We start from the raw sequence: 17,282 nt of genomic DNA on the forward strand, positions 1-17,282 counted from the left end.
CATAGTGTATGGGTCAATTGCAAGTTCGTGTACTAATATTTATACAAATCTTTTCCCCGGCACATGCCACCTTGTGTGGTTGATGGTGCTACAATTATTATTTTCAAGCAGAAGTGAGTATGAAGTCGAATTTTAAGATTCCATTATTTCCTAAAATATATTTTTTTAAACGATGGTTCATAGTTGTTAATCTTTTGGCTCTCAAAGTGGTAAGATCTGTGAGAATAATATTTGGCCGGCCAAGGACTCGTGCGTTGTTTGGAGAATAATGGGAGAATGACCCCCGATTGGGAAAAAATCCTGCTGAATCCTGTAATTATGCTCTTGATTTAGTGGTGCTCTTGTATCTGTCATATCCTTGGTACAGTTATGAAAGTGGTCCTAATGCCGTAGGAGTGCCTTATTAATGGTGGAATCTTTCAAAATTACAATCCATGTAACTTATCAAGTTAATATAAATTTGAAAATACGAGGTACCTGGTGTGCATTAACCTTATATTCTTCTTCCTTATTTTTCACGCGGAATATTTCATGAAGGTTTTTTTTTAAAAAAGGGCAATACTGGTATTTTAGATGGAAGCAGATTTGGAAATTCACTTAATTAGATTACTGTGGGATTGATGAAAGCTTTAATTAAAAACCGGGACGACTTAATGAAGAGTAGGATATGTACGAGTATATCACCTCGAGCTACTAAGGAGCCGCTCTCGCCGATAGAGCATTGAACTTAAAGAGGAATGCAATTGGCCTAGAGGGTGTATGACCCTTGGGTCACGTTTCGCACTCCCGCTTTGAATGGAAGATTCAATCCCTCTCTTTCTTTATTTTGACGATCCCTTGAGTTTTTCTTTTCAGATCTCCGAGTTGACTCCGTCTCTTAAGAGATTGCGACTGACGTCAGGCTCTCTTTAAAATGCAAATCTCGTTTTTCGTTGACATTACCAATGGCGTTTCATTAGAGTAATATCGTTTCTCTTCATTTGTTTCGTTCGACGCTAATTCCGCTTATGTTCCATTCTTGTAAGGGCGCGCAATTAACTTCCGTGTGCGTGCGAGTTGGAATTCTAAATTTCGCCTCCGATCGATCTTCCCGGATCTTTTTATATGAACGAAGGAACTGGACTAAATTTATGTATATTAGCGTAAAAAACAATGTTTCCTTGAGTATGCCTTTCAATAACGGTAACCTCATTTAGATCCGTTTGGAATCGTACGGATTTTTTTTGCTTATAAGTTAGTGAGTGAGTTGGGAAGTTAGTGAGAGATAACACATGAATAGAATCTTTATCGCCCCCGCTTTGGCCTGAGAGGATGCACTACATTTGTTGGCCTTCTTCGTACGCGTATGAGACAATACAGGAGGTCGTTTAATCTTCAGTTTTCTCAGGTTGGAATGTTTTCCTCCAGCCTTTGCCTGGAAATAATTGTGTCCATCATCAAGCAAAATTTTGAGAAAAAATAAAAAAAATTATATTATGAGAAAATGTTTATCCATCTATTGCATAAAATTATGGTTTTCTGATAATCATATTTCTTTGCGAGCATTCAGCTATTGAAAGCAATATTTTAATGGATTTGGGAGTTTAAATTATCCTTTCAGGAAAACTTTTCACATCTCTTTACATTGGAATCGGATATGTGATATTTTAAAAAAGCCATATACATAGTAATCAACCCGAAGGTCGGTTTGGTAGGTGATGGTAGAGTTGACCCAGTACTAAGCCTTATACGGCATGTGAAATTCACACATCAGGGAAGGGGGGCCGGCTCCTTTCTCTGTGCCGGTTATGGTTTCCCGGGAAGATCTGGTACCCGAAAAATCGCATAGCTGGGGTAGCTGCAGGTGCCCAGAGACTTGTCCGGGAATCGAACCCGGGATCCTCTGGTCAACGTAAATTACGTAGTCCAACGCTCTACCCCATGGACTACCGCGACCACATATAGTATGATATTTATATTACCGTAAATCGTAGTTGAGTTCACAAGCTCCCTTCGGCTTGATATTCTAAGTTAAGGACTCAATTTCCTTAAATTACGTCAGCCCATTTTTGGCTTTTTATGTGGGTCCAACCCATTGTAAGTTATGTATCCCTAATCAGCACTAATCGTTTTCGAAAATAGGAAGAAAGCGCATCTAAATTTGACCAAAGCGTTTTTCACGTCGATTACATTCTGTTGAATTCAGTTACGTGTTTTTACTTAAACAAAGTAGATCGCCATGAATGATAACTTTTTTATTTTGTTGGTATCAGGATAAGCATACGCTGAAATAAATTACAAATTTACGTACTCTTTTTAACTGGTCCGTAAATGCTTGAATGATTCTATATCTACGGTGTCATTATTGAACAAATGAGCAATGTTTATTTGGTGATCAAAGATAATTAAAATTCTTTCATAGTAAATATGGCTGAAGTAATTCATTAATAGCCTTGCACAAGTTTCCTCCTGGATTCCCCCACCCGCGTAAAGAAATAATAAAATTACACGGCTCCGCTGACCAAAAAAAGCCTTACGTAATTTAAGGACAGTCCTCCAAGTTCACGCGACCAACGGTGCTCTGTTTCGTGTTCTGTGTCATTACTCGGGAGGTAATTGACCGTCTCAAATTTAATTTCCGTTTTCATTGAAGTTAACAGCAGAACTTCTTCCTATTTAATTTCTAAGTTTTGGTGACTGCCACAAATTTGACTGTCACGTCTAGGAGTCTTTGACCTGCCAAGGGACCACTTTGCCATTTTTTCGCTGTAATTAATTTCAGTTAGGCATTAAGGGAAGTATCTCTCATTTGATAGGTGTCAATATTTTTTCCTGAAAGGAAAACTTCCTCGCGCCTCTCGGAAACGTCACGGGCATTTTAGATTTTCCTCTATCATTCCTGGTTGATGGGACATTCGTCCGGCAATGACTCACCCAAAGGAGAGTTTATTGAGGAAATTCATCCCACGCAGTCCACGAATTGAATGATATTTGTTCCAATGAGCGTATTGTCCTAGGGGAGATTGGCATTTATGTGGAGGGTGAAATTGCATAACAAATGAAACAGACTGGCTTATAGAACGATGATGAGGCCCTTGTGGTCGGATTTTCATAGAGTTTCGACGTTAGCTCATCCACGTCGACATTGGGGTAACTTGAAATGCGGTCTCATTTTGAAAATTTCTTTTATATAATGCCACCCGGGGAAGTTAATTAGACCTGGGGTGATAATTTTAAATTCCAACGGCGGACGTATATTTCGGATGTGCGCGTTGGTATTTTGAGCTGTAGTAATCATTACGCAGTGACGTACGCATTGCGTCATTTTTAACGCCAATTTGAATTTTTGGCACCGTACATGACTTTACATTAGAACATTAGAAGGATGAATTGTGTTGGAGCCACATAGCTAGTCGTAACGAAAGTCGGCAGGAGCACGATCCGAAATACGAAAAAAGTGAATAAGCCTCCAGAAATCCGATTCCAACTCCTTGTGAGAAATCAGAGCACTATTGACCGCACTGGTACGATCTCACGCTCTCACTTCTGTCATGCAAATGTTATCGAGGATGATTATTTTGCAGCAGGGGTAAGGAAACGTTTTGGCACGAGGTCCATTGGAGGGCATCATCGGCAGGAGTGTCACATATTCTACGGGAACGCGTACGGGAGTATGTTTTAAGTCGAAAAAAGTTTGAGGTGGCGACAAAAAGTTCACTCTTACCACGGGAAAAATTGAGAATATCTTCACTTAGGTCGAAGTGCTTGATTTTGGTAAAACAATTAAATAAGCCTTGAGATTGCTTTCCTTTCTTTATGTTTTAGTTCGCAAAAAGAGTCATCAGCCGTTACGTTGAGTTGTGTTTTCGTATCTAAAAATATCGTAATTTCCCCTCTGCTTTGAGAATCCCGCCGAATCAATTTTACCCGGATGGATCATTTCCCTACATCGCGGCGATAGTTTCCCGGCTTCTGCAATATTCATCCTTCACAACTTTTGTTCTCGGAAGAACTAATCTGTGGTCTATAGTACCGAAGGATAACTGTCGAATCGAATTAGTTTGTACACTTCATGTCACGTGGTGAGCGGGGATGAATATGTGGAAATTTTAAAGGACTCTCTCTGGCTTTGACGCTAAATGAACGAATCCTCGTCACGAAAGACAGCAAAATGTGTATCACGAGAGGTTGTCAGTCCTACCGGTGACGCGTAAGGATTAATCCCGCCCGCTTCGTAGTTTCGGCTCGTGTAGCTGTACCTCGGTAGCTTCGGCAGCACAATGAGAGGAACCACAAAGAAAAATGCGGGCGTATTTTATTTCCGAGTGTCATTCAAAACCGCGTAAAAATACATAGAGCGAACGGGTACATTGTGCTGCAACCCATTGCGTAAATGAAAAGTGTTGAGGTAGAAGGGAGAGAAAGAGAGAAGCGAGTGTTTTCGCCCGTTGTATTTATTTTTTTTTCTCGTCGTCTCTCTCGGCGCGGCCATAAAAGGCGTCCATCCCCGGACGGAACTCGCAGGTGTCCTCTCCACACTCATCCGTTTCTCCACCCTCCCCCTCCCTCGTTTCTCCGCCCTTCCGGCTTAAATCCTTTAGGGTGTTGGTGCGGGGGAGGAGGGTGTGGAGGAGAGCGGAGGACGTATGGCAAGGGGCGTGGTCGGAGGGATAAGGAAGGATTACGCTTCTGTCGTTCCGACGTGTGTCACATGAAGCGCTAATGCGAGAGGGAGTGAGACAAAAGACCTCTCTCTCTCTCTCGATATATATTGCATTCACTAGATCTTCACCTTACTGATAAATATGTTGCTGCAATTATTTTTACTCTTAATGATTCTCGTTTCTCCGTGGTAGTCTCATTACAAACAACCAGATACGTCTGAGATCCAGGCCTGTTTGGTACGCTTTTGGGTTTCTTTAAGTGTTTGATTTTCATTTATTAATATTAGTTCTTCATGCTTGAACCTCAAAGCAAGCTTTAGCTCCTTTGACAACGTATCTTGTCTATAATTACTTAGCCATTCATGCGTTTTTCTTTTGAATGCACCTCAGAAGTTGAAAATTATGTTCTAAAAAGTCATTATTTTCCTAAGAATTTTTAAATCCCCTTTCGGTCATCATCCTGTGTGTCGTATTAATATGAACATAGATGTTGTGACAATTCAACGTTGGATAGAAATGAGAGGGTAATTCAACTATGGAATGGGTTAGATTTATCAAAGAATTCGGTTGAATTAAGAGGAGCTCATTCCTTCGCATATATAGTATTATGCGCTCGGTTGTAATCGGAAGAACTGGTCATAATTTGCAATTGCTATTACATGCTAACATATATTTTTACCCGTGCTCTCGTTATTCTATAAGAATTTCTATAAGCGATATTAAATTCGAAAGAAAATAGTAAATACGAACTCGTATTTGTTATTATTGAGGATAGACTACCGGTAAAACTATGGACTGAGCTCCACACTTCTAATTCCCACCGAACACGACATCAAATGCCGTGACGCACTCCAGTAAACCACTTTTAAACTAATAAAATATTTTTTACTGCAATTTATTCCATCCAACATGCCTAATATTTTACCTCTGCTGCGAGATAATTTCAGACCTATTTTGCTTGATGATAACCCCTGGTATTATTAAGGAGTACTGAAAGTTTTTATATGAGAGGTATTTTAAAACGTGTTAAGGACTGGCTTTTGCGGTGCGTAAAGGGCTACTAAGGTAACAGAACTTCAGCAAATTAAATTTGGAAGGGACAAAGGCAGTCTGACAGGCAAGTTGATGGAATTTAAATTTGGAGGTAGTTGAAGAAGGTAACTTAATTTTTTTGTAAATGAAAACGGAAAGCATGCATGTGCTGTCTACCACCACCAATTACACACTCGGTTTGAATTACTCTACGTTGGTTAAATATTAATTAATTTTAATATCTTTGTTAGAATAAATTGGCAACCCTAATTACTTTTATAGAATGTGGCGTACGCTATATTTTTTAGTAAAACTATCTCCTCTAACTAGAGATGGGCTAGTTTGATATAAGTCAAATGTTCGAAAGACTTGTCACTTGCTGTAATGAATTTCTCCTATAAACTGCCTCGGGGATTGCGCCTGCGCGATTGATTTGATGAGGGTGTGTTGCACTTGGTTAGAAGATTTGGCAGGATGCAATGTAATATATAGTATTCAAATCGTCATTCTCTAATAGTTTAATTGCGGGCAGCATGATTTTTCATTTATTTTTTGTGCTGAAAACTAAAAAAAATAGATTTGTAATTAATTATCTCTTAATTCTGATCCTTGGGCAATATTAGTATCAAATGATTAGCCGTCAATTCAGAAACAATCCCTATATGCTTTAACAACGCATCTGGTTTACAATTATTGAGCAGAAGGAAACCACTCATAATTTTTTCTGATATGCAATGCACATCAGAAGTTGAATATCATGTTCTAAACATCCTAAAAGTGCTTTCGGTTGCCATCCTGTTTTTTGTATTAACGTGAACGTAGTCGTTGTTGTAATTCAACGTTGAATAGAAATGAGAGGCTAATTCAAGTAGGAATGGGTTTGAGTTTTTAAAAGGACTCAGTTGAATGAACAGGCACTCTTTCCTGCCTTGCAGATTACGCGATCCGTTTTAGTCGAAATAACTGGTTATAATTGGCGATTGCTCTTACATGTTAACATTTATTTACCCGCAGTAACGTAATAAAAGCTGGTGCCCTCCTAATCACCTCCTATCTCTCGCCCCATGGCGGCGGCTCTCAAGGTGTAATGATGTAAACATATTCACGCCCGAAGCTCTCTAGATCCACCCGCATTGTGTTGAAAAGATGTACGTAATTCCTTTGATCCAATCCATTATTTTTCCGTAGCTCGCGAGCATAATGGCTCTAATTTGTGTTTTTAATTTCTCCTCCTTATAAGTTTCCTATGCGTTCCGACATTTTTTTCAAAAAAAACTTCCTTTGAACTCCCCCGTCACGGTCTGGTATCCACATCTTCCCATAATTTATTCACAGACCGTCACCCCCTCCTACTCTCTCACGTCTCCTTAAACCCTTCCTTTTCCCTCTCTCTCCTGTCTTGGCCTTCAGATCTCCTTCCTCCTCCTCTCCATCCCTCCTGTCCGTTCCCTCTTTCTCTCGGCTTCTCCATCATTTCCGCCTCATGATCTTCGACTTGTCGTCCCAAAATCCATCCCGTTGCAACATCACGGCACTTCTGCGTCCGTATGTAACGTGGCGTACTCTGCGCGCCCAAGGGATCCGCCCACCTTCCCAGTCCCGCGCCGTGCCTTATCTTTTTTTCCCGCCCACTGCGGGATTATAACTTTGAGGAATGCTTCGCCTAACAGTTTTCTGGGATACGTGCTTGCTTGACGTAGTTCGCCGCCGACGGAGGCAGGAGGGTACGCGTCGTGACTGAGATTTCACTTAATATCCTCCTGCTAGGAAATCGGCACTTCAGGGTAATAATTTCGTAAAACTTGATTTGATTAGGAAAACTTATTTTTCTGATATTTGAGGTAAACATTGTCTAGAGCCTCTCGTTGTTCAATGATAACGTAATAACGTACATGATACGTCATCAAAGAAATTGCCATATTCTATACATTTTTATTTCCTCACTTTTTCTTCATGCTTACCCAATAAGGTGCTAATGACCTCAGTCCGCGATGCACCTAAAAGTTAACATGCTAATACTACTACCACACGTATTAGGGTTAGAGTGCCTTGCTCCTTTCCATGTGACACCATTCCGTTTCCCAATTAGAAAACAGCCCTGCCTCATTCTTTGGAGGTTAGGGTTGTTCTAAGTTTGTCAAGGGGGTTGAACCTGGGCCTCATTTGCCCAATGCTCAAGTCATTTGCCGAATGCTCAGCCAAAATTGCTGCCTCTATTTGTGGTGCCATATATAGGCTTAGTTGTGGGAGACATTTTTTCGTAGTTTCGTGCCAGGGAATATGGAAAATGAATTTTTCGAAAACTGAACATTTTTCGGCTTCACCGGTATTTGTAGTGGAGATCTCCGGGCTCGATAGCAGATTTGCTCTACTTATACTACCGCAGACCATTTCTGTCTTAAGTGTATGTATTTAAATTAAATTTATCGCGTTCCGATTTCAAATATAAGACCAATATTGCCAGATCCTGTGTATGTTATTTTATTTTCCAGAATTTTATTTTCAATGTTTTTTGCCCCATTGCCTTTCAACGAAAAATGACTAGTGTGTAAAAACTTCATTGGCTTGTTTTTTCGATACTGTTTATTTTTTATAACCTGTCCATTTTTTGGTAGGCCACTGCAGCTCTCAGTACCTCCCATCGATCCTTACTTTCATTCGTAATGAAAAACTCAGTTACCTGTGAGCTCTGGGGCGAAAATATGAAAATGAAAGGTTGGAAAAATCCCGAAGAGTAAAGTTATTTTCTGTCATAGAACATGACCATGAAAAACAGCCGCATCCCATTTAGCTTCTTGTCCCTTGTGAACCTGAGAATCTCCTCATAAGATTGCGCCGCCCATCTGCTCCACAATTGAAATGAATAAGACATTTCAAATTTTGGAATTTCAAAGGTAGCTAAAGAATTTCAACTTTGGGCGTCGGAAATGAAATTCACTTAAATCTATCGCAGCCTGGACCCAGGGGGTGACAAAAGAGGGAGGTAAGAGGAAATCTGTGGTCCTCCCAAATTTTTTTATATCCCCCCTCCATTGTAGTCAGACTTGCACTTCTTTGCCAATAGATTGAATGATTCAAGAAAACTCCTTTCTTGCAAGTTCGCCCGTGCAGAAGAGTCGCTCCTCTTTCGGGCGTGTCGTGGAAGTCCGTCCAACAAAGGCTCGGCCGGCCAGCATTCACTTAAAAGAAGTGTACCTTGATCGTATTCAGGGTGCAATCGGGGAAAAAATCCCGCAAACTTCCCGTCCGGAATACGTCCTTTTTTATGTAGAGCACGCATGCTGGAGACGCACGACCGGCTGCATAAAAGAAGAGTAGGGAGTGGGCGAGTGGTTGGAAGGCCACAACGGGTGATTTTTATCGTCCTCCCTTGTTGTTCTTTGCCCTTTCGGTGATGTCGTCGTTTAGGGAGGCAAGTGCGATCGCCGTACCCTAGCGGGGAAGAGAATCTGTTTTCCGGAGTTCAATTTCTGGAAAAAAAAATGATTTTCCTGAATGCTACCCCTGGGAAGGAACTTTCCCCTCCTTCCGACATAAGATCGCCTCCCTCCCTCCAATCGTAGCGGAAACTTTGAAGGAGGGATGATCCTATTCATTCTGAGATATTGTTGTAAGAAGGTCGATGTGCTGTTATACCTGGTGCAAGTGTGATGTTCATTGATTCAAGATGGTCTCGCTCTACTCGAGTGGGCGAATTAGCTGTTAATTAATTATTTAGTATCACAACTCTTGTTAACGAGGACCGTCTCGAATTCAAGTTTCGTTCGTTTCAGTGTCGAGAAGTACACTACGACGTCGTTGCATATGTCTTGTTAAGGGAGAATGATGAATGGTTGCGTTCGTCTCCCCATGCGAACCGTGGTACTTCTAGCGTTCAAAATTTTCCAAGAGATTCGGTGATTCTTTGAGCTGATTGCAAAATAAATATACATTTAATTAGGAAGACAGAATGGGTTTGTTGCGTTTCACGTACCGGAAAATGCCCCTTAGTTTCAATTTGAAAGCCTCACGAGGGGTCGCCGACCCCTGAGCCGTATTCACCCGAGTGAACTGAAAATCCTCACTTCGTCGTTTTTCGCCATTTTGTTTTCGTGCACGCTGCAGTTTGGTTTGGGCCTCGATCAGCCCTTGATGGTCCAGTCCCTTTTCGGGAAGGGATCTTCCTCGTCGACATCATGTCCGTGTGGTGTTTCCAAGGCCTCCAAGTAGAGGGGGACAAACGGGAGTGTTTTTATTATTCAGACTGCTCTTTTCGATTACAAATGCGGGCGCATACACGGATGGCGTGTTTGCCGATGAGTCATTAACGTCGTGGGTTTTCTGTAGTGGATATTTTGTGGTCCTCGGGAAAAGATCTTAATTTGGAAAAAAATGTGAAATCCGAAATTCGATTACGTCAAAATCCCTAGATCTGGTGTTTGTTATTTGAGCTCCATATTGATGTGCTGTATTTAGGAATATATTGAAAACGTATTGCTGATACGAAAACGCATCATTTTTTACTACTTCCTGTGTTTTTGTTGACCTTGATCTTGATAGAAGATTTAAATTTATTTTATTCACGTTTGCCTTCGAATCGAGTGGAGAATTGTGTCAACTGCTTAAATAATCGGTCAGAGAACTCATTCCTCTTTACTCTCTCTGATTTTTCGGGGAGACCAAATAGGAATGAATTTTTTCGGTCACATTCGACGGTCGTTAACAGTCATTTTTTGTTCGTTCCCTAAAATATTCCCCATATGACTCGTCGGTTTGTTTCGGAGTCACGGTATAAAAGTTTCTTCGTCTTATGAAATAACCGGAATCGAAGGGGAGAGACGGATTTCTTCTCTGGCGAGATTGATATGCCGTCTTTAATTTTTGACGAGGTTGAATGCCTTGTAGTTGGAGAGCTTTTAAGAAGGTAGCATGAATTTTTTTTATGTCCACCCCCTAATCCTTTCCGGGCGCCAAGCCCCCTAGCCCCGTCCCATCCTCTTTCCCTTCATGCGGGAGAACGGAACGAGACCGTGTCCCTCCCGTGCTCTCGTTATCCTAAAAGAAGAGATAAGGAGAATTGGATGGGGAATTTAAATTTGTAATGTATTCTGTCTTCTTCTCCCTACCTCTTTTTTCGTTTTTACTCTTGAATCTGGAATCGCGTCACATTTTCGCATTTCCTTTCTTCTCCTCCCGCCTAGAATTCAGCCATTGTTTTTATGTCGTTGAAAATGCTACTCGGTTTGGAGACCGTGGTCATTCAATATTGGTGGTAAAAAAGAAGTATACTTTTATTTCATACGTTTCGTTTTATACTCGCGTAGTCGGTGCTTAAATAGCAAAACTCATCCTTTAACTTCAGCGTGTCTTTCCTTAGTCTTACTTGGATGATCTTTTTCTTATTTCAACTATAGAGAATGCCTTAGCTTTAATTTTGTTTATTTTAAGGTTGTATTTCCTCAAGCTCTTTTTCAATGCATGCTAGTTTCCTTGTAAGGTTTTTTCTTTGATGTGAGTATGGGCATTTAGTTCGCAAATCATAGGATACTTATCGATTCTTTTCGATTTCATGCGCCATATCATATCTTTTCCTTCATCTCGTTAATGGTCATCTCAAAATGCAGTTAAATATCAGTTCCGATAATGAGTTGCTTTGTATATTTAATTTCTTCATATTAGTTTAATCCCTGTGAGTGCGGTATCTTATTGATGGCTGATAATAACATCCGTCAATTTACAAGAAACTGTAGGAGATGCCGCGACCGTAACTTTTTGACGGAGTCATCCGCTAATATGCATTACAATGCAAAAATTGCCGAGTGTAAAAATCATTCGCCTTGACTGGGATTCTGACCCGGATCCCTTGATGTCTGGCTGAATACATTGCCCAGTTAAGCTATCGAGACGTCCTCTTATACTCCGGATCCGGGTTCGAATCCCGACGAGGTGATTGACTGTTACACTCTGCAATTTTTGCATTGCAATACTTCAGTTTTGTTATTATAATATATTTTTGCTATCATCATTCGCAATTAAGGTTTTTTCGTGTTAAATTGCGCGTTGCCTGTACCAATAATGTGTTCCTCTCTTAATAATCATATTTGTTTCTCTTTCAGGTAAGTTCAGGTTTCCTGAGATTCCGTTTTCCTAAAATTGAACTTTAAGCTGTAAATGTAAGTATGCCAACCATTAGTCCTATTTTTATATTCAATCACTATTTAGAATATGCATTACGGCTTATTTTATATTTTAAAATCATCTTTCAATCCAAAGAAAAAGGACATTAAGATCTATTATTGGAGCCCTGGCAAAAAATAAAGTCTTCGTCCAAAATGAAGCTCTTTCTGGCTGTTTTTATTAATCTAATAAAGTAAAGTATTACTTAGCGTTCGCACATAAAAATCAATTGATAAGTAATAAGTTTAAATTCTCGTAAGCCTGATCATGTAATGCATGAACTTTATGGGAAAAAGTATTATTTAAATGTGTCCAAAAGTCAAAATATTTCACCATAAAAGATTGCTCGAGTCACAGGGGCGTTGGTGTACTAATTTTGCATATTCAAAAATAATTTTACATTTGTGTACGTATAGATGTGCGACCTACATACATTGATTTTCTCTAATAGCAAAATAATTGACACTTACTGGATCTCTTTAGCACATATTAGATGTGTTTGTGCGGCCCTTTGAGGTATGGGTGATGTGGTCAAACATTTTATTATTAATATACAGAGTGGATATATATAGTGGTTAATATACGTGTGTATATTTTCAGAATATGTCAAGGGAATCATTATTTCGCGCACCTTAGCCAAGACCATTAGTTATATGAGGGATGACACTGTCGTTTTTTACGTATGTTATTTTTTGGCCGAGTCTGAGTCATGCCACTAACAGTTTGAGTTATTCTTCATTTAAACTGAAGTTTTATGAATTATATAAACATTGAAGTTATTGGCATAATTCTTCAGTTCAAATGAAACTGCGTGTTGTCGTTCTAGTAATTACCCTCGGCTTCGTTTTGATTAATGGGGAAACGGGTACTCTTTTCAGCCCACATTTCGCAACTTAAATTTATCTCTTCTCGTAAATCTGACCATTATATTTTGGGAGACAGATATAAAATTGTACTTGAGAAAACCGTGATGACATTTATATTGAACCATAGTAAGTGGTGACCATTCCAAAAGCGTATGCAAGTGATGTACCTTATCCTCATTTTCTTCTCCTGCATTCTTTCCCTGATTTCCTGCTGCGTCCTTCATGCTCATTGAGGGAAAGAATGAATCCATTGAATTCTTACGCCCTCTCAAGCGTCCTTGAGCTATTTCTCTTTTAATAACGCCAGCTTTAAGTTGACGTGAGTCACGTCGACGGGCGCTCGTAAAAGGGAGTGGGAGCGTGACACTCTTCCTTCGATTTAAAGCCGTCCCTCCACAAGATTGAGTTAATAGTGCTCTCAGAATGAGTCGAAAATATGCTTTTATTGTGTACGAACATGGCACGTACAAATTCAATGACTTCCCCCCCCCTCCCCCGTATGATTTATATTTGAAAGATCACGGCGAATTTTCCGAAAGAACCATGATTTTAGTGGTCATCGTGGTTTGGTGAAAGTTAATATTCAGTGATTTATTTTGACTCTTTGAGGAGGCGTTTAAGTGTAATTTAAATAACGCAGACCTCTCACTTCAATACGTCACGGGTTTTACGCAAAACCAGTATGCCAACACTGCCCCAATGGGAATGAATCTCAGTGGTCTGCCGGAATACTTACCCAATTCTTTTTTTTTAGATATGCGTCAAGTTGATAGGCACGAATATGGCCTGAAGATCTTTGGTACCTTCAGTCGGAGGTTAGCTTCACTTTTCTGTAGCATGCATCTTTTTGGCGTCTGGTTTTTCTCCCTCGATTCTTCTTCGCATAATTATTTTTTTCCTTTTTGGTGGTCATCTTGAGACATCGTCGTCAGGCCGAGATTTGATAAAAAATTCCGACGTTTATACTGTGGGCTCCATACGTACCTACTATGTCTATTTCTGCATCTCATTTGCGCCGAAGATTTTTAAATTTAGTGGCCCAACTCAAACAAAATTAATTAATTGTATTTCGTCGAAGTATTCTAATGAATCTTTCACAATACCACTGCCACTAAAGGATGCATACGCGTGTCTGCATCTACAAGTTACATACATATTCTATTTAGGGCAGGATTATGGCAGTCTTTTAAACCAAGATGGTTAAACCTGTAAAGGAGTATTGCGTTAGGCAATGTAGCTTTCACAAGGAGGACGGAAATGATGGCAGGAACGTTGAGGGAGCATGTGAGAAAAGATTAGCGAAAACTTTGAGGTGGAGCGTGGTTTTGTGCGACGCGAGAGCGTGGTCGTTTTTATTCTTACTTGGGAGTGCATTGGAGAATGAACTTTTGGACAGTCGTAAGTGGTGAATGATTAGAAATAAATTTAAAAAATCCCAATTATCATATTTTCGATATTCTTATATATATATATATATATATATATATATATATATATATATATATATATATATATATATATATATATATATATATATATATATATATATATATATATATATATATATATATATATATATATATATATATATATATATATATATACACACACGAGGGTCATCCGGAAAGTAGTACCCGTTCGTGAAATAAAGACACAAAAGTAAATATTAACAAACATAAAAAATTTTATTTGAAAGAGGATACTTTAAACTACTTCTCAACATAATCTCCAAGCAAATTAAGGCATTTGTCATAACGTGTGACAAGTTTCTGTATTCCTGCTGCATAGTCCTTCGCCGCCAGCTCATTGAGATACGCGAGGGACCCATCTTGCACAAATTTTTGCATAATGCAGATGGTGTTTAACAATTTCATGAACAATTGTTCGAGAAACATTGGGAAAATGCTCACAGATGTCATCAATTGTGACGCGCCGATCGTTCCTCACGAATTCGTCAACTGAGCTCACCAGTTGGTCTGTAATGACAGACGGTCTCTCCGAACGCTCATCGTCGTGTGTGTTCCCCCTCCCCATGTTGAAGTTGCGACACCACCGCCGAACAGACGACTCGTCCATTACATTGTCTCCATACACCTCCTTTAATTGGCGATGAATATCACATGGGCGAACGTTTCTTGCATTGAGGAATTTAATCACTGCCCTCACTTCACAACTGGCGGCGTTCTCAATTTTTTTAAACATTGTAAACAATCACAGAAACAACACAGGCAATGCTAGCGTCACGCAACTTGGCTCAGAGAAGGCAGACAAGCCACTGAAGCTATCTGACCTCGTCCAGCGGCTACTCGCGTCGTCAGCACTTCATGCGGCACGAACGGGTACTACTTTCCGGATGACCCTCGTATAAATCTCTATAGTTAAGTGGAATATCGAAAAAATATGAAAATGGGGATAAAGTATAATTTTTTAAATGCTTACTACTTAAAAGGATAGGCATATTGAACGGATTTAAGGAGGATAGAAAGTATGCGAAGTTGAGAAGCCGATTAATGTAAATTGGAGTGTCAGGGTTTGTCTTGTGTGAAGAAGATAATGAATGTGGGATTGTTCAGTCTGTGTTCACCCAAACCCTGCCTCAAACGGTGGATTACCAATTAATAATAATCATGACGACACTGTCATATACATTAAAGTGTATTATGCTATACTTTTAGATCCAAATTGGACTACTTATCTGTACCTTTAGTTCGTTTCTAATGCCTCAATGATATCGCAAGTTTTGCTTGTAATATTCGAGCACGCCCATCTCAAACCATTCTATTAGTGTAGTCTAACTCGCGATGTAAGAATGGTAAGGCAATTGCTATGATGAAATCATTTTAAACACTTGCGAGCTGTAGAGAAACTTGGTCGAAATACAACTACTGAGTAGGCGTCTGGGATATTTTTGAACTGAGTCCGATTTTAGTTTTCTCGGTGATTATAAATCGTTCCGTCTCGGTGATTATAAACCATTGCGCCTCCCTTGTTCGCTTATCCCTGCTACCGTGCGTAGTCATCCAGATTCCGTTCATTAAGAAGCCGCCCATGATTAAAACTCCCTTAATTATCTCGAGGGGGCTTGTTCGCAAATTTTTAATCTGGTTTTCCCGTGATGCCCTCAGAAGGAAGGTGCGCCTCATTACGTCTTTTAACGCGATTCGTTCATTTTTTTGTCTGCGCGCGCATTTTTCATAATCGCCGTTACCGGCTTTCCAATGAACGTTCTCCGATATTGCTTTTGTATCGTGCGGGGCATGTCGTGGGAGTTTCCTTCGGAAGAATCTTGCCCCACCGTCGTCTCTTTTTAATTTTAACCAGAGGCTTCTTAAGCACCGGCCGGTGATTCCACGGACGCTTCAGTGAGACTAAGTAAGCAGCTTAGGAAGTAAAGTGATGCTCAATGAGTGTAAGATCTTGAAAGACCCTGTCGGATAAGAAGTATCGTAATACACGAGGTGGTAGTGAGACTAAGGGTTTAAATAAAAAAATTCTTTCACCCTTTCAACTCGAGGATAAATTCACTAGTGTATAATTATATGCTCTGAAGAATACTTAATTTGTGCTCGGATTGTTATCGTGCGAATCTAGTTAATTTAGAGGAAATTAGTTGGCTAGATATGATTTTATTCCAAAATCCCGATTTAATATCATCCTTCCGCTGTGTCTGTATTCAGAACGACGCTGTGGAATTCTAATTACGATTTTTTGAGAATCTATACAAGGGAAATTTAATATAATTTGTAATGATAGAAATTAGAAAGGAGCTATGAAATACAGTCGTAAATATCAACTCAAATTTCGACCTACGGAAGTAAAAATATTCGATGCCAAAACAGTAAATTTAATGTTCGAAAATTATTTAAAATTTTCCAGGGATTTGTAACTGGGGAAATTATTCTAATTACAGTATTATCGTTACCTTGGGTAAGAATCCTTATTTATTTAAGGGTTCCTCGGGTAAGGTACTCGTACCAGTTCCTGGGATTTTCCCGAAATACGGTAAGAATGAAAGGTGATCATGTTTTCATGCCGGAACATTTACAAAATAGTGAAATAAAATTATTGGGAGGTAAAACATCCTTTTGACGTATCTATGCTCGTGTAATTGTTTGTAAATTAGTACCAGTTGTAAGTTTTGTGCTCCCATTGAGTCTATAAAATTTCGTCAATCTCCTTAGTTTTTTCTCGCATGTTCTTCGCCTGGACGTCGGGGAAGTGTCATGTTCAGGCACGATTGTGTTATTTTACGCCAGAATACGCCTAGGTTCACGCTCGTTTTTCAAATGAAATCTACTTCAGTTGTGACATGCTGCGGTTATTTTCTTGGGAGTTTTATTCTTCCTTTTCCTTTTGATTTATCTGCTGTCTTTTATAGCGGTAATTGTTTATTGCAGTCCAGCATGTGTTCATTTTGCGTCTTCGAGTCTTTAATTAGATTTTCGTGATGACCGTTACCACTTTCTCTCTTTCATCTCGTATCCGTGATAAAGTTGTTTCGGTGCAGTGACTCTGATCATGCCCCTTTTCCGAGGCCTACGGTTACATATTCGTGAAATACCCGTGAAAAACTTCCCGAAATTCA

At 39.7% G+C, this 17,282-nt stretch overlaps 1 protein-coding gene across 1 annotated transcript in view; it reads left to right on the forward strand.

Moving 5' to 3' along the window:
• Nucleotides 1-17,282, forward strand: part of Frl (formin-like protein) — a 489,166-nt gene that overhangs the window by 177,129 nt on the left and 294,755 nt on the right. The gene's annotated exons all lie outside the window — the stretch shown is intronic.

The sequence above is a fragment of the Hetaerina americana genome, unplaced genomic scaffold, assembly GCF_022747635.1.
Source record: "Hetaerina americana unplaced genomic scaffold, ioHetAmer1.1.p SCAF_4, whole genome shotgun sequence".
NCBI classification, from domain to species: Eukaryota; Metazoa; Arthropoda; class Insecta; order Odonata; family Calopterygidae; genus Hetaerina; species Hetaerina americana.